Genomic DNA, 24,596 nt, shown 5'->3' with positions numbered 1-24,596 from the left:
CCTACCCACCAGAGCTGTGAAATGCTACATTTCTGATTTGGCATTTGTTAACCCATTTACCTGCAAATTCTCCTCCCCGATTCTTACTGAAATGTAGAAAACAATTTCTAACTTCATTCTGATAGCAGGTGCTGTGACCACCATGGCAATTGAGGAAATCAGAATGAATACATTCACACCACAAAGGAGACCAAGAGATCTCCCCCTGCATGCCAGATGCTGGGTGCTCCGGCATCCCTACTCCTGCCTCGGGAAACAGTCTTATTTCTGGCATCTTAGGCGAGTGTGAGCAAGAGCTTTATGCTAGGACAGAGAAAAATGAAGACAGGACAGTGGAGCGGGAGTAACACTGGCCCCTTACACACATGTGGTCTCACCCCTGACTGCTCACACCGCCCTAGGGCCTGCGGGGAGCGGGGTGAGCCACTGTGCTCGCCTGTCACTGGCCCCCAAGTAATGTGAGGGGTAGCAGGGGACGTGGTTGAGCTGCTTGTGTGTACTGGGGCCCAGGTTGGTAAATATCCACATTTCTGAGGCAGGTGACTCATATCCATAAGATTGTATTATATCATAAGGGAAAAAAAATACCCAGAAGCCAACCTTCCCTTCACTCACGTATTCAGTAATTTATCCAAGAAATGTCACCTGATGAGCTAATATGAATATGCTGACCATTTACGAATTACAAACTTGAACGAACTTAAAATTCACACACACACACACACACACACACACAGAGGCAGGACAAGCATCTCTGAAACCCACGTGGTAAGCTTTCTGTGAATAAGTATCCACGGAGCGGCGCTGACAGTAAGTGCCGAGAGTCTCCAGATAAGGAAAGACTGGTCTTTCACTGGCACAGCGCAGAAGAAGGGAAACTTGAATAACGATGAACTTGGCAGTGAAAGGAAGCCAAGGATGTGATAAAGCCTTTGCGTCAAACTCCTTGAAGGTTTGCCACGACCACAGGGTGATGAACTTTTTATTAAGACATTCCTGATGCTGAGAATCCGCTTCCAGCTGCGTTCCGGCCTGATCAGGACGGCGCCCGGCTGTCAGTCATTCCAGGATGCTCCCACTTCCCAGATGGGACGTGGATTTTCAAACCTCTACTTCAGCTTCGGGGCCACTCCCGCTGCCTTGCGCTACTCCGCATGCTTCATGACCTCTGCCCCTTCCTCTTCCCCCTTCTGGATGCAGCCCAGGCGCCAGCAAAGGTGGCCGCCTTTGCCTAGGTGCTGGTCTCTGAAGGGGGTGCTCACTGGCCCCTTGGCTGCACTCGCCATGCTCTGTAGCTCAGGTTTGGGAAGGTTTGGTGTGAGGGTCGGTGCCCCCTAATCTCTAGCAATGACCCCTAACTCTTTAGAAGATCTTCGTGTTTTGGGCTACATGTGCATTAGTAACACAGCACTTTTCTATTACATTATTACTAATGTTCACGTCTGTGTTCTCTTTTACATTGTGAACTCTTTCAATTCAACAAATGTGTTTGAATGCTTCCTCTGTGCCAGGCAGTGCACTGGGGTTGAACGACTAGGCGTTTCCTCTCGGGCACCACCAAACACGGCCCTAGGAAAGCACTTTCCCCACCAGCCGCCTGCCATCCTCACTTGACTGTAAGCTACTCTCCGCGGGGGGCGGGAAGTGCATCCTGAGAAACCAGTACAATGACCAGCAGTCATTAACCTCACTGAATATTCCTTCAATAAATGGGCAAATCATTTATGGGGACCAGCGAGAAGACCACTCTTCTTGGATCTGCGTATTCATGTTGCAGCGTACTAAGAAAGTAAGTTTGCAATTGGAGTCAGACCACAGATTATATTAAATGCCACGCTAAGAAATGACGTTTAACTGGAAGGCAATAGATAACCATGGTTTTATTTCTGGAGAGTGGGTGACTAGATCAGAGGTGTGGTTTAGAAACATTACTCTTACCACAGAGGAGGAGAGGTCAGGGGCAAGAGGCGTTTCGGTGGTCAAAGCTGAGGTGATCCACCACCAAAACCGGGAGGTGGCTTGTGTGAATGACCAGAAGGGACAGACAGAGAGAAGGAGAGGAGTGACGGGGATGCTGCTTCTTCATTCTAGGTCACTCGATGACAATGATAAAGAGATGTTAGGTCGCAGATATGGATGTTAATTCCATTGTGTGCGAGTTGAATTGAGGTGACAAGTGACACTTGGGCATCCAGAAGGAAACGTCTGGTGAGTAATGGAAGTAAACCTCATTCAATAAGCACGTATGGTGGGCACCTAACCACACTCTGAAGATGCATAATTCAGCAAGGTGCCCTTGCTGTTCTCGAGGAACAGTGGATGCCCAAAAAGAGAGACTATATGTGAAATAATTAATATATTTGCAGTGTGAAAAGTGCATATAGTATGAAAAAGAAATATTTAAGCACACACTGGTTTGAAGGTAGAAGACAGAGCTGCAGATTTTAAAATTGATAAGAGCTTCATAAGGAAGCTGATGTTTTCATTATTCAATCTCGATCTTAGTGGAGAAGCAAGAATTTGTCAGGTGGACACAAAGAGCATTTTAAGTAGAATAATATAAATACATTATGCTCATGCACTTGTGCTACAGTAAGAAACTTAGATTTGAGAGAACGCTACACAGAGAGACCGAGTTGTCTGTAGCACAGAGAAGAAAAGGCCAGACCCTGAGCTACAGGGGAACGGCAGTTGAAGCGTGAAGGCAGAAAATAACACAGAAAAATCTAAATCAACATGAAATGCAGCAACATTGTTTTAGGAGAACTGGAGCTGAGAAGTCTCTTGGGATTCATGAGGACTTCGGTGATTGACAAGAACACACTTCCCATTGGAGAGACGCCAGGCTGGCTCTCAGAAGTGAATCGGCTGTGAATGAATGGGAGCTGAGGTATAGGCATATATTTGTACATTTGAGCAGTTGTACAAGGGAAAAGGAGAGAGAAAGAGGGAGCAGTGAGATCGCATCACCAGCTCAGTACTTACTGACCAGCGACAGGTGGAGTTCTGAGAGTTGTGGATATAGGGCCTCAGCAGGACGGCAGAGGCTCCCGATACAATGCTGCTGAGGTCTAGCAAAAGTGCCCTCCTTTCAGAAAACAGGGTGCCCATGCGCGTTAAAAGTCAGGGGGAGAGGACTAGAAAGGGGGCGAGCTCCTGACTGGCAGGATCAGGTTCTAAGACAAGCGCTGGAGGAAGTGTGAAGGATGGCACCGTTGAGGACCGCCTGCATACTGAAATAAATTACAGGTTTTCTACCTCACGTTCACACACTGTAACTTTCAGTAACAGCTTCTTCTAAAGAGAGAAGGCGAATGAACAATGCCCCCTTTAGCAGACTGCTAGTTTTTCCAGCCTGTTTTTCCTTTTTTCCATAGTCACCCAGTTGTAGGCATGGCCATGGGACTAAATCCTTCATGATAGAAAGTAAAAGAAAGTTAAGAGTTCTAATGTTCACATTGTGTGCTTGAAAAGAAGTGACTTTTCTGGGAGGTCCATTTTCGTTCCATTCTCACTGAGCAGATGGGGGTGTCGGGCCCGGGTGCAGCTGGAGGGTGTCACAATGGAGGAACCTCGAGTTCCTGAGTACCTGGTGGAGCAGAGCCGCTCCGAGGCCTGGGGCACCGCATGGTGTGCGCTACGCTCGCATCTGTTTTGTTAATCCATTCTACTTTGGAATCTCTGTACCATCAATCATATTCTGCCATGACTAATAGCACCATGGATCTTTGTGATTTTATTGGAAAATGCTATCCACTACAAAATAATTACATCTCTACTTTCTCCTCTAAATCAAAAAGAGTAATCTATAGTAATTCAAGATTATAGTCAGTGAGTCATAAACACACAGCATATTAATTTTAAGATTTTATATATTCTAAAGTATAATGTGAAGTCATTTTTATTATAATTTATTATATATAATATAGATGACATAGTATGTATTATTTATTGCAATACTGTAATTAATTTTAAAACTGCCATCCTTGTAACCACAAAATGGCTATATTGTGAAAATATTCTACAGTTGCCTAAAACACGTAGAAGAAACACACAGACTTCAAGTACACTTCACGCTACAATAATTTTATCTGCTTTACATTAGTGTCCCCTCCCACTCCCAACACCACACTACTGTTTGTAGCTTCCGGTGGGCATACAGAAGCACTGGGACGGAAAGTCCCACAGCCTTCCTATAATCTAAGTCACAAACTTTGAAGGACGATGTACTTCCCAACAGTTAACTCATTTTTTCACTATAGTTATTTGCCCTTATGTTCAATGTACCCTTTTATCTTCTTCTAGGTGAAGGACTCTTTCCTAGATGGACAGCACATTTGGAAAACTGAATCCTAGAAAAATATTATGCACGAGAAAACCTTCTTGCCTGCAGGAACTAACGGTACATAGCTTACAAAGTGTCCCTGCAGCCTCCTTGATTTCTAAAGTTCCTTCTTTAGGAAATTGTTCTAATTAGATGAAATTATTTCAAAGGTTTCTACATCATTCAGTAAGGTTAAAAATAGTTTCTCATAATTTGATAGTATACTACGAACAAAGCACTAGAGGAATTTAAGGGATTCATGGAGTTGATTTGTAATAAATATTAAGATTTAAAATGATTCTATCGAAACAAAGAGGAAAACAGGAAAGTAATTCCTGATATGGAAAATAGCACGGATTTGAGAAAAATATTTTCAAAGTTGATGGAAAAATAACATGAACTCAGAACATAATTTAAAACTGGAAAATTATGACTCATTTCAACAAACACTTTACAAATTTCAAAACATGCTCCTTTGCCGAACTCTAAAATATTCCAATTCATGCAGACATAAAACAAATCCTTGAATGTGAATTTTTTAGGCTTGGATTTCACACTCCCAATCGGTAGGAAGAAACCCTCACTGAGACGGGCAGACACAGACGTCGGAACTGGGTCTGCAGGATGCAGGAGCTGTCATCGACTTCAACCCGGGGAACGCTGAACAGTCACATTTGAAAACAGACTTTTTTCCAGTAAAGACAGCCTGATATACGAATGTTCCCGGATGATGTGTGTGTGAAAATAATCTCGGTGATACATTATTCCTAAAATTATCTTGCTAGAAAGGAAACTAATACAAGAAATAGGCATTTTCACAGAGGTCTACATGTCCAGACAAGTAAGAAACCTGGTCTTGGACAAAAAAGAATTGCAGTTGACATTTCAAGGTGCCATGGGTGCTGCCTTACTTCTTTCAGCCGTGCCAAGTCACGGCGGCCACACCGGGCTCCGCTGGCTGCCCCCATTTCTCACCCGGCTGCCTCATGTCCTGCCTGACACCTCTGCTCAGAAACACTGACTCCCGTGATCAGATCACGAGAACTGCGTGGTCCCTAGGCAACGTGAAATCTCATTATTTTGCATTATACATCTGTGAGACCAGTCTTTAAAGCTTACTTAAGGTTTTAACTGCAGGCTTTCATCATTAAGGTTTTTGTTTCAAACTTACGTTTTAGGTCAGCTTGGAAACCTACTAATACATCAGGATCTATTAATAAGCATACATTTGTGAATAACTCATAAACTCACATTTCAAGGGGCTACACAGGGTACTTCCAAGAGCAAGAGTCTTAGAGACAAAATGACCCGAGTGTCCATCACAGCTCCACCAAGTCCCAGCTGGTCACACACAGGACTTAAGCATCCCACACAACTACCTGAGACCCCAGTGGCGAAGGGGAGGTCAAACCACCTTTTGTAATGAAAAGGAAAGGCATTTTCAAGGCCAACAGCACCACAGGGCAGGGCCACTGACACAATCGCCTCACAGTACCTGTCAGCTGTCTTTCCCGCCCAGAGACAGAGAGATTTGTGTAAACTGTTAGCTTTTAAAATAGAATACGTTGGTATTTCGTCATCCAAATTTCAGGTTGGAAATCAATGGGTTTAATTTTTTTAAACTGCTTTTATGTATCCATACACCAGGTAATAAAACTCAACACAAACACGCACACACAGACACCTATTCGGTCTCACTGTGGGGTGTTGATCACGTGGCCCAGTGACACCGACTTTTGCAAATAACTTTGAAAATCAGTATTTGGAGTTTCCTTTACAGTGTTTTCTTCTGAAATTGTTCAATGGTGTTATATATTCACACTTTATGGGAGGGATTTTTTTAAAACAAGAAGTAGCCAGAAGTAAATCAGAAAAAAAAGCAAGAACTTGATGGAAAATAAATCAAATTTTAAATATAAAGTATCTAAAATAATAAAGTTTAGTTGTATGTACTATAACTTCTCCTACTAATTAGACTGATAAATCTTGTTTTTTAACCATGTGAAATCAAATTAGATGCATTTGCTTTTGTAAAAATACAGATAAAATAATGTGAATTTCACTTCACAAACCACATAGTTACCTTAAAAACATCTGGGAATACGTAATACATGTATTAATTGGAGGGACATAAAGAATCCATGCCTCACCCTGACATTTGGGCAACCCCTAATTTTGAGTAATAGCCATGAACATAGCCAACAACAACAACAAAAAAATCAGATGACAGACGTGGTAAAACACAGTTGTTGGGACCATACTGGGGAAAATTCTCCTTGTAAATGGAAGAGGAAATTATTTGTAGTCTACTTCAACAAGCATTCATGGTGCATCTGCTCAGTGTTTAGAATTGTGCTATTTGGCGTTATATCTTTTTCTAAATTTGGATATTCCAGTTCAAAACTTGTAACTGTCAAGGAGAAATATTTAGTCTTTCCTTGGCAGTGTGGGGTCCTTGCCAAATTGCTTGAAATGGTATTTGAATATAGGACAGTTTCATTTCTGCTAAGTGTGAGTGAATCTGTTTTAAAATGTGGTCAATTATCAATCTGTAAAAGTTCTTCCTTACCCTATTTGTAAATCGTAAAGCTAAAGCAAATAAGTCACAAGCACTTTTATAATTTGATTTGCAGGGTGCTCAGTAGAATAATTTCTAAAGTGTTCAATTAAATACTTCCTGGATAGTAGCAGCAGAGACCCCATCTTCCCAGTGCGCACCAGGACCCTGAACAGTAGCTGGTACATAAACAAAGGTACTTAATAAATATTTCCTGAAGTGGCCGGAATTTACTCTCAATTCAGAATGAGTTTGAAATACACGCCAAATCTAAGAAAATTAAATGCTATATTCTAGATGAATGTTTTAAGTGTAGGAGACAGAATAATGGACACGCCAATAGTATGCAGGGTACTGTGTACATACAGAAACGATCATGTACTCACACAGGAAAGGAAACAGTTTTATTTCCCATTTTCTAGAGGAATCTTGCAAGAAAAGTCGGTCCTCGTCATTTGACTGTGTCTTTACATTTATTGGTTATATACCTAGGGTTTGGGGAATAGTGATATTTGAGAGATTGTTTGGCTGGATTTTAATGAAATACTTCCCCAAGTTGTGCTTTTATGAGACATCTAAAAAAAATAACACTTTGCTTTCTGATAATCTAGTGAAAATCTGGACAGGCCTATGCAACCCTGATTTGTTCATAATATACAATAAGGGAATACATTTCAAACTTGAGAGTCATGCAGTCTGGCGTGGAGAATAAGGCATGGCACCCAAGGTGAGAAAAGGAGATTATCTCACTGGTGAGCAAATCCCTGAATTTAGCACTAAGTTTAGGGGCACTGAAAGGTGACAAACTAGTGAATACAGCGGGAAACCCAACAGTCGGCCCCTGCTTGGCCTCTCTGACCAAGGGGCCACAGCCTGGCTCAGGCGGAGACGGGCTCCCCTGAAATCCACTTCGCTTTGGGGAATTTAATCTCACAGTGGCACAGGGGCGTTCTGTCCCACTACTCCGAGACGAAGGGCGCACTTGTGATTTCTGTGCCAGATAGCGGGAAATGAGACTAAAACACAAAAGACCAATAAGTTAAATAATATGTATTTCTGCTTTGAAAAAGGTAACATATTAGAAAGCACCATAATGTTATTTCTTGTCCAGGACTCTTCCACATTTTGGCAGAACACAACTTAAAACAGCTTGCTCTGACATTAGAAAGGCGTGGCGAACACTGAGAGGCTAAACTCTGTGTTCGGTGTAGAGAACTGAGTTCTTCCAAATCTGTTCTTCCTGAGAAGTATTCCTGGGTAACGAGCCCTTATCGTTTCCTGCAGCAACACGCATGCCGCGATATTCACAACAACGAGCACCATGTAATCCGATGAGCACTCCGAGGTTTTAACACAACACCCAACATGTTCTGGCCAGCGTTATAATAATTAATTGTCACTGTTGGTCAGCAGCTGTCTAAATAATCAGTATATTAACAGCTGTAGCTCAATGGGAGAAACTATGGGTTACACTATATTTTATCTGTTTCCATCACTTGCTCTCTCACTCTCAAGAAAGGACACTTGAATAAAATGAAGAACAATGTGATTTCAGAGAAGAGCCTAAGTCGTTCTTGAAAGGGTATCTGTATTCTAACTTCTATTAATAGCATTATTACTTGTGACACATTTCACAGAAGACACTAACACACAAGAGCATTATGCGGTAACAGGAAAGCCATAGACACTTTTCATTAGAGAGAAGTTTTTACTGCACTCCAGCAAACCGCAGCCGGCTGGGCGAGGTGTCATTACCCGTGTCGGCATTAGCGGACTCATGCTCAAAGAACGTTTCTCCGTGGCACTGTGCGGCCCCGGTCAAATTTTCCATCACGAGGGAAATTCTAATCTGTGTCAGCCTGAGTTAAACCACAATTCCTTCTTCCATTTTTTTAAACACAAAGAGGAAGACAATTTAACACCTTTGCTCTTGCGCAAATACCATTTCTACTACTGGGATTTCCCACCGCGTCTCCCAGGTTCATGCAGGGTTCAGATCAGCTGTTTCTGGACGGAGAGCTATAGATGACTATTATCTGGCTGCTTGTCTGGGCTTTCCACGTTTTCTACAAGGCATGTAGGTATTGGTTACATATAACCTATGTGAAAATAGATTTATATACATGATGCATACACCTACAGGGACACATACACATTATATATATATATATATATATATGTATGTATACATATATGTTGTAACCAGATGAAACACTAAACAAAACCACTCTCTACAACACTAAAGATAAATAATATATGTTGAACGCAGGTAATTATTCTTACCTTTGCTCAGGTGAGGTAGGCGTACTTTCTTCCTGCTCGGAGACTGAGGCTTATTGATATTCATGGAACTACTGAATACAGTGTTCTCTCTCAAAGGCTGAAGACCAGGAAATCACAGAGTAGGAATCCTGTCTTCTACACCCACCACAGACGAATTCAGTTATCTGTTCTTCGTGTAGCTGTAACATTGGGGTAAGGGACACATTATGAATCTTCAGCTATAATAGGGATTTGGGAAATGTTCAATAACTGATACATATTTTGGTTCTCATAAGACTACTTAAAATTTGGGGAAGCATGTGTTCTGCAAGCAAAAAAAAAAAAGTACGTAAAAATTATCCGGACAAAACAGTGTGCTTATTCTATTTGGAGAGCATTCCTGTCAAGTAACTTTTTGAGAAGTACACTCTTTTCTGCTTGAGAGACTGTGCACAGGAAAAGCACCGTTGCTTTAATAAGTGTTTTTATCCAGAGGCTTAACGCATAACCATGAGACTACAGCCCTCTGCAGCCCCCACGCTGTGCTCCACAGGTTCCACCCAGCAGGCAGCGCACCGTGGCGAGCCGGGGAAAGATCCTGGGAAATTAATGGGCTTTCACGGTGTGCGTAGCTCTCTCCTCTCACGCTGCCCGGCCACATGACGTCGTTTTCATTAGGAAAATGATAAAGCAGGCTGTGCTCCAGCACAAGGAAGGTACGTTGGAAGGAATAATGATTTATACATTTTTATTGCTGTTTGTCCCAAAGAACGCAGTGTACTTCGGGTTCTTATCTTTCCCAATCTAAATCACAGTTTTCACCTTCATCCTATGATTAACATACTCCATATTTGACTACCCTTACAAAAAGTTATAATTCGCATTCTTTCCCCTAAGAGAAGTCTTTTCTAATTTCCCTAAAATGACTTTCCATTTTCCTCTATTCCGTTTTCACAGTAATTTCTGTGGCTCCATCAGACCTCACACTCTGCCTGACCCAGCGGGGATCCTTCTGTGGGGGGAGCATGCTGCAGGACTCAGGGGTATCCCTCTCTGTCCCCAGCAGCACCTGCCCCCAAACCTGCCCTTGTCTTTATGGTTTGAGTCAGCTATAAGGATAAATGGTTAAATGAGTGAAAATTTTAAACTGAAAAATATATTAAACTATCATACGGTTGTAAATGAACTTGATCTCCCTTTTCTTGGGCAAATCATCCTTTGAAATGACATGTCATTTCAAAAAAAAAAAGCAATTCTAAGTCAACTTCTGTCTACTAAATTTGACTAATTATAATCACATCCTATTTAAAATATGATACCACCTATTTATAACAGTCAAATACCATCTTGAATGAAATTAGATTGTAAAATTCTCAAGTAACTTAAACACAGAAAAATAATTCCACGTTGTACAGATTCAAAGTTGGTTATTTCAGATAAGGAAATGCTCTATATTTATATTATGAATATTAATCCCAGAGATTGTATCTTTGCATTTATGTCACTGAGAAATGGGTAATCACATACATTAGGCCACTGATAATTCATCAGTGCTTTTCATTGCCAAGATCAAGTTCTTATCCCATGTAATAGCTTACTAAACCCATTGTTTAGAAAATCTCACAGCTGCTCCCTCGAAGACGTAACGTATTTTCTCTAAGTTGAGCCTTTGAAATTGAGCAACAGAAGGGGCAGAAAACATTAAAGTACCTTATTTGTGAAACAAAGACTTGAACTTGTCTTAAAGAGGTTTCTTTCTGAGTCACTTACTGATGGTTCCATAACTGCCCTTCACAATAGTACGACAATTGACAGCTTTGTCCTGATCCTGTAGGGGCTCGGAAATATGATGAAATAGGCTAAATGCGTGTGACTCTAGTATTCTAAATATTCAAATGAGATGCCTGCCATGGGGCAGACCTGTGCTTAGCACTGATAGAAGTGACAAAGACAAATAAGACTTGAATCTTGACTTAGGGGACATCATGCTGTTAGCTAACAACATATAATTTGATGTTCCATAAATAAAATTATGTCTCTGCAATTAATCAATTTCATCCTGGATATTCAGTCTCTCAATCATTAAAATCTCACAAATAATAGCTTCTCTAAGTAGCAATGAGCAAAAGAGAAAGTATACTAATTTATTTTGTATTAGTTGCAATTTCTGAAAAGGAAGTGATAGAGGCAGACTTTAATCTATTTACTTAATGTAAGTTGAAACCTGAATATTTGCAATAAAAAATTCAGTCAAAATTATGGTTCAAAACATATATTACATTGTAATGTTTCCAGAAGATTCTATTTCCTGATTAGAATGAACACATTTGAATCATATTGCTTTCACATAAAAAGAATGTGTCAAGAATGCACTTGCCATTTAGCAAATATACATATTTCTAGCTAACTATAAAATATTACAGATGCTAATTTGGTTAGATATTATAAGCAAGGACTCACGAATCGTAATGTCAATTTAAATTCTACTCAGTTGAAGTGAGTCATTCACTAGATAATCTGAATGTAGCTGAACGGTGTTTTGTCATGCCAAACTGAGTTGTTTATTTCTGTGTCTGAAAAACACTTGAGTCCTGAAGCCAAGGGACATTTGCTGGGGAAGTCGGGAGGAGGCGAAGGTAGAGGTTGCTGATTTACTCTGGTGCCTAGGGAACATAAGCCTCCTTGCTGTCTGCCCAACTCACGGGCCAGTGCCGTGTAGCATAAAATAATTTGTAGTCAACTTCACTGGGAAGGCACAGTGGATGGAAAATCTTGGTTTTAAGGCAGAATTCTAAACAAACTGATTGTTCTGAAGCTTGGACAATATCAGCGGGGGTGGGTATGTACATGTAAGTACTATACCAATCTCCGTAATATATTTTAACACAAACTTAATAGAAGCTTCATGTTACTACAAATACTTCCTGATTATACAGAATTTACTATACAATGGCTGTTCCCCATCAAATGGATTTAAGAAGACGGAGGTAGACCACAGATTAAACCTCAGGAAATCCTGGATCAAGCCATCAATATGGGCTTGTCTGTTTATGTACTGGGGTAAGGCTTTGTTCATTATATTTAAACTACGCATTTACATGCTGCTACAGAACACAGAGCCGAGAATCTGTGTGTCAACCAATCAAAGAAACCCACTGTTCATAGCATTCCCCACCTTTGTGTCTCTGCCTTAGCCTTTCTCTCTACCTAGAATTGTCACTGTATTTCCACGCTTATCCATCGATGCCCCACCCTTCCCAAGGTTCAGTAAACGCTCAGAGATCATCACATCAATGCAACGTCCCAAACTGTCAAAGCTACACGCACTTATTCTCCACTGTGTGCACAGTCGGTACCACTCGTAAGGTGTGAACTGCCTTGTGTTAGAGTCACTGCACTACTTCTCTGGGTTATGCGTCCCATCCTGTTTGATCTGTGGAATCTGCCGTATGCAGCAGTGTCTGCTGTGAAATACGTGCTAAGCGAACATACACAAATAATGTAGTATTTGAAGTCCGGCTTAAAAATATATAACCACCATCTAAAAAATGGGTTTTACTCAAGAAGGGCTTTTGGTTTTCACTGACGCTGGGTAATGAACTTGCAACTACTCTGTGTACCGATTGCAATCGTAGCGATCAATATACCGATTACAATCGTAGCAATCAATATACCGATTACAATCGTAGCGATCAATATACCGATTACAATCGTAGCAACCAATAATAAGCATATTTCCTAGAAATCACAACTGAGGATGTTTGAATCCTCTGAGGAAAAGGGTTAATGTTAAAAATAAGTCAATAAACTAGCTAATACCCATTACCAGGATTCAATACTTTCAATTTAGCATGTGGTTTATGTAGTCTGATTCACATAATTTCTTTGCAAAGTAGAAAATTAGAGGTACTCACACTGATGCCTTTGTTATTTAGAAATGCAATCCTCAGGGTCCGGTCAAGACTTTGTCATAGATAAAGTGAATCATGGCACACAAAGCCCTTGTTACCAAAGGTAGGGTGAGATTTGCGTATCTACATTCGATAAATGAAACGTGAGAGAAGGAAACACAGTATCTTATCGGCTAGGCTGTCAGATGCTGATAAACGTTGAAAAGAAAAATATTAAAAATATTGATAAAATAATGTCATCCATAAAAACAAAATGTGGTAATTTCTATTTACTTGGCATTCTAAAACACATGGTACTTTAGAAAATTAGGATAATTTTTAAAATTTCTTAAATATTATAAACATGTAGGAAAGGGAATTCTTTGTGAGGAAATGACATCTAAAAGACATTCCTGTATAATGTAACAGTTGCAGGAATGACATCCATCATAGTTGCCATATTCTAGTGGTTAGAAGCAAGTCACAGATCCCTCGCACGCTGAAAGGGAGGGAGTTACGCAAGATGTCAGTGCCAGGAGATGGAAATCACGAGGCAAGTTCAGTTCTGCCCGCCAGACTCTCAGTTGGAGGGAGAAAATAGTGCAGACATGAAGTTGAGAGGTATAGTTGATACGAACCTATGCCAAGACAGGGGAGGTGGAAGAAGGATGGGGAATAGCTACAATACAGCGACTGAATTTGGGAATGACTAACAGGGAAGAATCTAGGATGATGCCCAGATCAGAGCCTGGAGAACCAGGGGGCTGCTGATCACTGGGATATGAGACACAAAGGGAAGAACAGGTTTTGACGGTCTTTGTGCTAAGTTTGTTAACATTGTGAGTTTGCAAAAACTGTAGGTCATCCAGAAGGGAAAGTATATATGCAGTTAGACATAAAAATAATAGGTGATGGAAGACAATTTTGTATCTTTTAAAAAATTAATCATGGTTATATATGCCTTCTAAGACAGTGACAATAATTTGTCCCCAAAAGTAATTATTCTTTTAACAGACAAATCTCTGGGTTTGGTAATCAGTTAAGAAAGACAAGGACTGTTACATACAGTCGAGTACGTGCCATTCAGATGACTAGTAAGACGGGAGATTTGGAGTGGTCTGCTGGTATCCAGAGAAAAAGGACTGGACTGGAGGAGAAGAAAGGGCCTGCAGATGGTGGAAACCCAGCAGTGGAGCCGAGAGCCAGAGCCTGCAAGAAATTCTGCAGGGGAAAGTTTATTTAGGGCGTCTGTAGCATGTTACTTTGTATTTTAATTGATTTCCTTTACCTCAAAAACTTCTTAAACTGTCTTTCAAAAAAGGAGAAAAGAAAAATTTACGAACATAAAAAAAATCCCCTAAAAATGCTTAAACAATCATTTTTAACAAGAATAAAAGTGAACACATATCTAAAATGGCTCTTCATAAAACAAAATTTAGCATAGAAATTGAGAAATATATGTTGATGCATTTAATTACTACCAACAATAAAACCGAAAATAAACATACACACAAAGTGAGACTCAGTATGTGCTTCTGCATCTGTACTATTAAAATGCCTCTTCCCTTGCTACATATGTGTCCACTTCCTGCCACCATCGCACATTTTTCTCCCCCCCACCCCTCTTTCCCCCCCCAACTCCAGTGAAACTTACTGCTAATGGTAGGAAGCAAAGAAGCAAACCTGGGTTTCTTTGGGCTGTCAAGACGGGAACGTAAAGTCCAGGATATCTGGTGTCCTCTGCTCCGACACTTACCATTCACATTTAGACCTCTGGCCTCAGTGAGCAAAACCAGTACCAAGCAAAAGATAATGAGACACTATCAAAGAAGGCAAGACCAGGAGCTAAGACGCAGCAAACTTCTGGCCACAGCGGGCCAGCCTTCCCTTTTATTACCAACGCAAACACGGAGCTTAATGCCCATGCTTATACAAACAGCTCAGCTGCCGCATGCTTTCCAGACGGAAGACTTCTTACTTGGCATATTTCTCATAATTACATAATAACTCATAATATTAATTTGATGTTACTCTATTTCATTCCCTCTGCAAAAAATGAGCTAAAATATGGTGTCTTTAAAGCCAGTATTCCCTGAGGCTCCTTAACTATTTCAGTCTACACTGGACTTGCTTTACTGATTAAGCATCTTCCTTAAGTGGATTCAGTTTCAGGGAAACTTACTTGTTTGTATCCCAAATTAGCGCATGACATCGTGAACCAAATTTTCAAACTGTTTACTCCAAATTGGAATTCACTAATAATTGAAATGTATTAGCCCCAGCTTCAAAGCACTGGTCTACTGGACTAATGCTAATTCTACCTTCATTCTCCTAATATCAATGATAAGAAAACTAATATATTCCAACCTCTTCTAAACTGCAATAAATAAATGTACAGTTACTACAAATTAAATGCAGTGGCACAGTCTTCAAAGTCAACTGTTGACCTGAACTTGGGAATGACAAGCAAATTAGTAACCAGTCTTCTACTGTGTCGGCACCAAAATACTGACGATGAGAGATCCTTCTACGTGTTGGCAAAAATACACTACAATTGTAAGAGATTCAATTTACATACAGTTTAATAGGGTTAATTTCCAATGGCTTTCACATGAATGGTGGAATGAAACAGTTAAGAATGCCTACTCACAGCAACGTTTGTGCAAGGTCGTGGCGCTGGGAGGGAAAGGTGGACGTCTGGGTGGAAGGAGTGGTTTAGGACTTTGCCAGAGAACACGCACAAACAGAAATGACAGCAGAGGGAAGACCTTGGTATCATTCCCCAAAGCCATTTGGAGGGAATGGCTCACAAGTTCCACAAATGATCCACTTATTCTTGCAAACTTGTCCACTAGGCGAAGCATGGTCTCCTCGATCATCTTTCCAGCTCCTCTTCTCTCTCTGACGGCGTTCATAAGTTACCTTGTAGACATGGGCATATAACTTACAATATTTAGTTAATTGACTAACTACTTGCAGGTCTACTCTAAAAACCGAACGACCATAATTGAATTAGGACACCAAAAGCAAAATAAAGACAAATAAATGTAAATAAAAATAGTGCTAATATTCAACTGAGATATACAGTGGAAGCCAAATTACACATAAGAACAGAAATGTATATTTCAATAATTTATTTGAACTGCTCAAAACCTCTGCACTCCAAACATCTGACACCTCCTTCATGTGCTGCCGAAATGTCAAGGCCACATGCAAAACAGAATGAAAAATTAACAAAGTACCCTGTGCTCAGAGAGTTAGCGGAATGGTGCAGTCGTCACCAAAGCCGGTTCTCTCTGGCAAAGAATACAAATACGAAGGGCCCCTTGGGTTCTTCATGTGACGTGCTTTATAAGAGTACTGAAAGAGTATCACAGAACTCCCCCTGCCCCAAAAGGGGGAAGTTCTGAAGGCCTCAAGTGTAAAAGATAAGAATATCAATAGTTCATATGCATAATGTGGAATATTTACACTTGAGTGAAACGGGCTGATTTAGTGATCCGAAACAGACTCCATTTCAGTTGGCAAAGTAGTGATACAACAGTCCTGGCATTTGTGGACAGATGCAAAAAAACAAAGTAAAAACTGATATGCATTTAAGAGGGGCCACGAAGGACAATGCTCCTTGGGGATCCGGGCTTTCTTGGCTCCCTTCACCGGAGGTCTCACTCTGACAACCAGGCTCTTGTGGTTTAATCCCACACACGGAGGAGTCTGGCTGGGCCTCCACGTAAGGAAAGCGCAGCGAGCCTCCTCTCCAGGCACTCTCCTCCGCCAGGCCCCAGCAGTTTGTGGATGTGCGCGGTGCGCTCCCTCTGTTCTGTGATTTTCAGCGTGTGGACGGACCACACCTGCACCCAATGTGAGGAACAGGGACACACGGCCTGGCCGGCAGAAGAAGTGAGAGACACTGCAATGCGTTGACGGGCTTTCTCCCCTTGGTGACGCCAGGCCCCTGATGTCACGGCCTCCTCGTTTTGGGGACTAAAGAACACTTAGGACTGCGGGGCACAGCAAGACACATGAGATGTTTTGTTTTTTCAAGACCAACTAACCCCCCCCCAAAATAATAATAATTTATATTTAAATAACTGCCACCCATCCTCCTAAATCTTTAAATGTTGAATTAAATGTCTCTGATTTTAAAATAGCCTTACATGGTACATATATGCTGGCTCTTATTTTATAATCGGAGAACTAATGCACAAATAGATTCAATGTCATGAGGGGTGATATATATATGTGTATATATGTATATATAAATGTAATATACATATATACACATATATAAAATCACTGTTTTCATTTTTCAGTATTTCAGAAGTCAGCTGAAATCACTGAAAATTGAAGAGTCTTAAAAGAATTCAACATTATCTTCTTCAAACAAACAAAACAAAAAATTCTTCTAGTTTACCCCTAATTAATGCAAGTTGATATTTGGAATTATATGCCTATAAGTTAGAAAATGAAAAGTATAGATAATAATTTTTGTAAATTTTGGTAATACCCTATAATTAACCATTATTGATCAACGTTTACATTTAATTCATTATAATTCAACATATCTGTGCAATGCCAAGTTCTGAATCCCATATTGGACATAGCAAATGTGAGCTAATAGGCAAACTAATGCACAAACAGATTTTATATTTCTATATAAATATAACATACATGCCATTTATTCTATATTTATACATAGATTTTTCTCCTTCCCATTGTCACACAGCAAATACAAACCTTCGAGAAAGAGTCGTGCAGAAAACCGCAGAACTTCAAGGACGTGAAAAGACCTCGTGACCTCTACATCATTTTATTTTAGGGAATCTTTACTGTAAGCTTTTAAGTCTTTCATAGTCTGGCTGTGTCTGTGATTTACAATATTTTTCTTACATTAAACTATAAAATAAAGTTGTCTGTGGATTTTTTTTTTCACAACTGACTCTCTCATTGTTTCAGTAAAAGGTAAACGAAATGATCGCCATTGAAATGATCAACCTAAAGGTCATCGTGGCATCTCCTGGGATGGGCCGTCTCTCCTGCTGCAGGCACTCCCTGGACCACGGGGCATTCCTGGTGGGCTTTGGCATGGCCAGTGCACTCAGACCCCTCCATGAAAGAGAGGAGGTGGCCTGTCAGAGTGGAGTCGGCACACTCCTTGGAGCCCAGGTAGATGGGACGTCTTCCTGTAGGTCACTACACCTCCCTAGGACTCAGTGTTGACAAATGCAAAATGAGAAATTGAGATTACATTGCTGACTTCCGACCTTTATGGTTTTGAACCCCAGGGACTATGAGTTATTATTGCAAGGCATCCCTGAGTCCATATGTACATGTGGATTCCCTCAGTCAGTGTATATTAAAACCACGACAAATCTTATACGAGGACTTGACATTTTTACACTTGATATTGGGAAACACTGGACTCCTTTTGGAAGTCCACATAATTGTTACCCTCCCAGTGAACACTTGAGCACAGACATAGCCATCATAAATTCTCTGCATTGCCCTGGAAAGGACAACGAGTGTGTGCAAGAGCTCACAGCTCTATCAGTGAGGTGAAAGATGAAGTGTCACCAGTGGGCTGAGTACCTACCGTACAACATAAAGTAACTTGAGAAAAAACAAGTCATGTGATGTCCACAGGAGTGAGGGGCCCGGGCACGGTGCACACTGTAAGGGAACGTCCCCTGTTGCCAGTTTTGCTTGGGAGTGAGAATCACTGAGACCGATGGGTGTGTGAGTTCTGCAGCTAAATGCAGAATCCTACCATGTGGTTTGCTAACCACGGACTCCCTTGGGGGAGTTAATTCAGAACAATAGCGAGTTGTGAGGTTTTCTAATTATAAGCATTTTTTAAATCAGTAAGGTTTAGAATTCAAAAAAGTCCCCATTTTAGCCCCAAATCAACCTTCCCATACAATACCCTATTTCTTCCTCCAGAGTCTCAGGCGTTCAGCCATCACTTTTTTGCACGACATTATGAGCCTAAAACGTGTCTCCTGAATGCAGTTCTTGTGCTGCATTTAGCACAAGGGTGCCTCCTGCTCTTCCTGTAGATGTTTCTCAACGGGTGCAGTCTTCACCCGGTGACACTGTGTCGACTCTTCCTTTAAACACAGCAGGGGAAAAGACTTCCCATGCTGGTAGGGGACATTCATTTGATTTACGTGAATATATTAAAGAGAGCTTGAGTATCACTGTGTCCTGTAGACCATTATGAGTTTACCCAGATTGCTGTCAATCATGAAGTGCTTTTGCACTGAAATCTATGCTGGCCATAAACTGACTTGATTATAAACAAAATATCTGCAATTTTAACCTTTTCAATAGAAATGTATTATGCTTAAGATTTTTAAAAAATGTTTATTTGCTGGTTTCATAAAAATTCAAGAGATTGGCCTCAGGTTAGGCCTATTTGTATAATGAATGAAATGATTATTAATGATAATATCTATTCAAGAAATTAAAGCAAGAATTAATAAATTGTTATTTGCAAAGTATTTTGAGTGTTCAGGAAAAATATTAAGCAGATAACTTAATTGAATATCTTAAAAACCAAATTATTAAAATAGCTAACTAGATTATTACATAGATACACATAATATCATAGATACATATATGTATGTTATGTGTGTGTTCATGTACATATAACATTGAAGAGTATGCTCTGACTTGCCACCTGACAAGAAGCCTACCAGAAATATCAACTATTTTATATACTATATGCAAATTGGTTTTATTCTTACCTGATATGTGAAGCCCTATTAGTGAGGTTTACTAGCAGAAAAATAGATGAATAAATGACTCCCTTAGTTAACATCTTACCTCTTCAACTTCCCATTTGAAGAGAGTTTCTATGTAGCAAATGCTCCTGTCGTTTTTTTTACTGATACTGTTTGAAGTTCACTATCCACATGCCAGTTACCAAACTCGAAGGTTTGGTGGTGGCTTTGTTTCCTATTACTCCTCATGCTGTCCCTCTGGAACATCTCAAATAATTTACCTTTATCTTCCTTAAAAATCTTTTGTCCATCAACCATAATATCTGTTCTCTCACTGTCTCATGGCATTTATAGCTTTTCCAATTTTTTCCTTTAGGTGCCTGCCTTCTGAACGCAACATTTCTCACGCAGGTGTTTTTATTGCCTGCAGTTCTGTTCTCTGCCGTGCCCAGGGCACCCGCCATAGCCTGGTATCCTGACGACTTCTGATACACTTCTGCCACGACAGTCTTCCTCTGGGATCTTTGTCCATTTCCCACTCCCTGTCCATCCAGTTACTGGGAGGACTTCCCAGCATCTCACATTGGGTTTACCCAGACTGAATTCATGATCCTCACCCTAAAACTTGTCACTTTGTGACTTACATACTGCCGTTAATGTCACTACAATCACCACAATCACACTCGGGCTTAAAAACCCACAATATGACCCCGCATACCACGCATCCATTCTGTTACCTTCCTGAAGGCTCAGGGCACAACGAGCAGCACAGCGCACTGCAGCCTCTTTGCGGCCCACCTCCCGTCGGAGCCTCACGCCGAGAAACACACAACCCTCTGGCTGCACAACTCAGACCAGCCTCCCTGCCGCCCAGGACTGCTCGAGGGCTTGCCCATCACTGAACAATATGCAAACGCCCTTCCCTGTCCTCCTTCACATGACCTCAGGTGATTTCTTTTTATCCTCACCAAGGACATTTTCTTCATTGCTTTGAGAGAGAGAGGAAGCAGGTAGGGAGGAGAGGCAAAGAGAGAGGGGGCAGGGGACATCAATCAGCTGCCTCTCGCATGCAACCTAACTGGGGATCGAACCCACAACCTAGGTATGTGCCCTGACCAGGAATCAAACTCACAACCTTTCAGTGTATGGACTAATCTCCAACCAACTGAGCCACACGGGCCAGGGCACAAGTTATTTCTTTCAATTTCAGTATTCTTCACAAATACTTTCTTTCAAATACCTCACATAATAACGTAATGAGACTACTTGGTGTACTCTAAATATGTTCTATTATGCGTTCCCATCTTTATGCATTCCCTCCTGCATAAAGTGGAATTAAATTACTACGGGGGTGGAGCTAAAATAGAAGAAATTACCTCTGTATATTTTCAGCACAAATTCTAAAAAATGCAAAACAGCTGAATCTTATTATCCTTTCTCTTAATGTATCTAATAATATCACTCCGTTTTAGATTAATTAAATGCAGGCTGTGTAACAAATCACCGCAGACTTAGCATCACGCAGCACAAACATCTTGCCTCACAGTTCCTGTGGGTCGGGGTCTAGTAGGCGTGGATAGAGGCCCTGCCCAGGGCCTCGCCCAGATGAAAGGAAGGTGTTGGTCAGGGTCACAGTTCTCATCTGAGGCTCCCAGTCCTCCTCCAAGCTCACTGCGTTTGGGCAGAATTCCTTTCCTTGGGGTTGTAGGACGCAGGTCCCCAGTTTCCTTTTGGCTCTGGACCACAGACCACTGTCCTCTCCTAGATGTCTCTGGCAGCTTCTTGCCAGGTGGCTGCCCATCACCATGGGCCCGTCTGCCTTCCTCCAGGCCTAGTGCCGTGTGCTTCGCTGCCCTTCCCTCATGCAGCCAACCAGAGGAAATGCTGCTTTTGAAGACCTTGTAGGCTTAGCCACGTGGATCATGTCCCCATAACAAAACTACTGACTTGGGACCTTAACTACATGTACAAAAACAATTCACAGTCGTGCCTACTCAGTGTTCAATCAAATAAGGAGGAAAAGCTGTGTAAACACTGGAGGCTGGAAATCTTAGGGAGCCATTTAGACTTTAGAAGTGAGGGGTCGAAATATATGCGATGCACCATTTTAAGGTGTCTGATTTGTATTCATACACCTTCCAGAAATGTTCTGTCACCTCCACACAAATCTCAGCTGCTCTGGGCTTGAGAATGAGTCCCTCAACTCTCATAAAGGTGACTGTATCCTCAGCCTTTCTCTTTCCCCCCACCCTACTCGCCCTTCCTCACAAACACACACCGATTACCTACTAAGGAGGTACATTTAAAACACAAGAGAATTTTAAATCAATTTGTCCAGGGCTTCCTAAACTTGACTAAAATAAGTATCAATTCAATCTAGGAGGCTCATAAAAATCCAAATTTCTGGGCCTGTATGGGAGGGCACAGGAAACTTTTATTTTAAAGAAGTGCCAAGTTTTTCCTTTTACTATGCGGAAAAGGGAAAGCCCAACTTATCCTCGGGAATATCCGCTAATGAACGGCTTAAAGAGCAGCGAGGCCTGGACTGTGTACTCCACCGCTATCAGAGAGACCAAGAAGAACATTCACGCGCTGTCGTAAGCCTGTCAGTGAAGCAAGTCTACTGTTCTGCAGAAAATGTCAGGTTTCCTGGATCTAATATTTAATGACTTTGAAAAACTATTGCTTCAAGGACCTGCTTTGCCTAAACTTTGAGAGTGAAATTTATTAGAAAGTTCAAGAAAAAGCAGGTCAAACTGGTATCAGTATTTATTTTATTTATCTTACTTTCTTTGAAACAAATTAATGCATGAGAGACCATCCAGTTTAAATCAGTGAAGCAATTAATACAGGCTTTTCCTCACTATATGCATATCTGAGCAGGAAATAGCTGTGCTTTGCAAGGTAATATGTAGTCAACATTTATGAAACATGAGTCAGATTCTAAGATACACCAATGCCATGCTAAATCGAAAATAAAGAAGTGAGTTTATAGTTTCCTGTAACACAGCTCAACTATTTGATCTGCGAGCAGATTTATTTAAGAAAATTTTAATGTAAGATCATCACACATTTGTGATGGAAACATGCAAAATGCGACAGGATTTGAGAGTGGAGATCAAAAAAAACCAAATGATTGCACTCTGAAGAACGTTCAAGATAAATAGAAGTTTAAAAATCTAAACGCACAGATAAAAAAAACAATTTGCAAACTCATTCAATCTACTAACACATTTGAATAGCACTTCTAAAGAAAAAATATAAAACCCTAAAGCTATAACGGCTGTTTTTCCCTTACGCAGACAGACGGCTCTCCACCAGGGAGACAGTACCTCTCAGAGACACTGAGTTCTGAGCAGGTGCTTGTTTGTCAGACCTCGTCGGCGATCTCAAGGACACAGCGCCCGAGTGAACTACAGTGTGGACGTTATATACGTTATTGCTTGTAGATGTGTGTTGGCGGCCCACTGTTGTTCTAAACTGTGTGTGCAATTAGGTGTCTTCAATGCCTTTAGACATGACCCTCTGTCCTCAGAGCAGAACCTCCCTTAGTCTCTAAGTCTCTCCATACCAACACTACCTAAATCAGCTCAGTACCCAACACTTGCTACACGAATTATGTTTTCAGTTGGTTTTTAAGATACTTAGAACTTGTCTATTGTATTAACCAGCATATAAAAGAAACTGTTGTATAAAACACACTGTTCTTTCTCCCACATAATAAACCTTTTACCCATAGACACTCTATGAATATTGACGTTGCATATCAGTGAGATAATTACATTTAAAACAATCGTTTCTTAATTAAAATTTGATCCTCAACATTCATGCAAGTTGTCAAATATTTTAACTCCTCAGTCATAGGTTTCTAGACAGCTAATTTTTGTCTTTCTTTTAAAATTATTCAACAATTCCAAGTAGCCCTTATCAGTCACAGATGCAGGAAACGTTGAGAATAACATTCTCAGAACTCATTTAAAAAAGCAATGCCTTTTGGTATATTTCGAAGATAAATTTGTGAAGAAACAAGAATACGCTAGCACGAGTAAGAATTCTTCTGTTTGTACAACTCCCAGTGTGCGAGCTAATCTTGTTTTAACAGTGGCCAATGATGGTGCTTCGCCTGCTTCCTCTCAGAAACTAGATCTATCCCACCCTCCAAAACAAATGGTTTTGTAAAGAGACAGCGAGCTGCAAAAATATGAAAGATTCAAGCCAGAGGACTGGGGACTCCGTGTAAATATTTGACTGCTAGAATATTCCAAATGAAGCAGTGCTTATGCAGCCCTCCACTCTGCTGGAGCTGAGTCTGGCACAGGCTGCCTGTGTGTGGCAAATGGGAGATGTTTGGCGAAAAGGGACAGATACTTGGACAGAAGCGCACTGCTGCTGGAATAGATGGCAGACGCGGGTCCCTGAAAAGGCCCCCATCACTGTAACTGCACAAGTTTTAGTAAACATTTTCGGTAGCGAGCCACTGAAACCCCCCGGGAATCCCTAGCTGATAGGAAGGTTCAGAGGAGAAAGAGGTGGGGCAGGAAGAGATGGTGGGAACTTTGGGCCACGTGGAGATAACAAACAAATATTTTCATGGGTTTGTTGCCAAATCACTTGGGAATCACCACTGCACTAACAAAATCTTTTGGAAAATTTTGACATGAAATGTATCTATTTTTTTCTGAATCCCTGGGTTGATCTGGCAAGGGAAGGGTCAACTCATAAATCAATTTACCTAACATTTATTTTATTCAGAAAAGACTTTAGCAGGAATGTGCTTTGAAGTTATAGATTGAGAAATTTTCATAAGTAACCTAATAAACTGAATTCAAGCTAATAATGAA

Source organism: Desmodus rotundus, chromosome 9 (assembly GCF_022682495.2).
Source record: "Desmodus rotundus isolate HL8 chromosome 9, HLdesRot8A.1, whole genome shotgun sequence".
NCBI classification, from domain to species: Eukaryota; Metazoa; Chordata; class Mammalia; order Chiroptera; family Phyllostomidae; genus Desmodus; species Desmodus rotundus.
This window is presented reverse-complemented; position numbering follows the sequence as displayed.